The sequence below is a fragment of the Penaeus monodon genome, chromosome 29, assembly GCF_015228065.2.
Source record: "Penaeus monodon isolate SGIC_2016 chromosome 29, NSTDA_Pmon_1, whole genome shotgun sequence".
NCBI classification, from domain to species: Eukaryota; Metazoa; Arthropoda; class Malacostraca; order Decapoda; family Penaeidae; genus Penaeus; species Penaeus monodon.
In genome coordinates this window covers 24,759,069-24,759,492 of record NC_051414.1, presented here as the reverse complement: position 1 = coordinate 24,759,492, position 424 = coordinate 24,759,069, and the positions used below count along the sequence as shown (strand labels likewise).

The 424-nt window shown below is 30.4% G+C and overlaps 1 protein-coding gene across 1 annotated transcript in view; it reads left to right on the top strand.

Moving 5' to 3' along the window:
- LOC119591783 overlaps nt 1-424 on the top strand; it is a 12,414-nt gene extending 11,990 nt beyond the window's left edge. Inside the window, exon 7 of the mRNA XM_037940527.1 lies at nt 379-424. The gene's annotated coding sequence lies outside the window, so the exon portion shown is untranslated. The remainder of the gene's footprint in view (nt 1-378) is intronic.

Below are 424 nucleotides of genomic sequence, written 5' to 3'. Positions count from 1 at the left end.
ATATATGTGTGTCTATATAGTTATTATTATGATGAGCAGTCGTGCTCTGAATATTAATGCTATATATTCGACGTTTTTTCAAAGGAATCGAAGAGAAAAAATTGCAAACAAAACATCTCAGCGAACTCGCCTTTCCTTTATTAGTAACTGGTATCATTGTACAATTTATGATATATAATCTGACATCAAACAAAGGTTAAATGGAGTGTAATTGGGAAAAATCTCCCGAAGGAAAAATTCGAAAACTGGCTTAGAAAAAATAACTTTTTGAATCACTTGCATATCTGTCCTTGCGTTTTATTTGTTGTTGTTATTATTATATCAATCTAGAGTGACTTTTGTGATAATATTGTAATATTTTGTTTTTCCTTGTTTCAGATTTCTCCCTTGGACATACCAGACATTTCAGTCAACTATTGTTAGA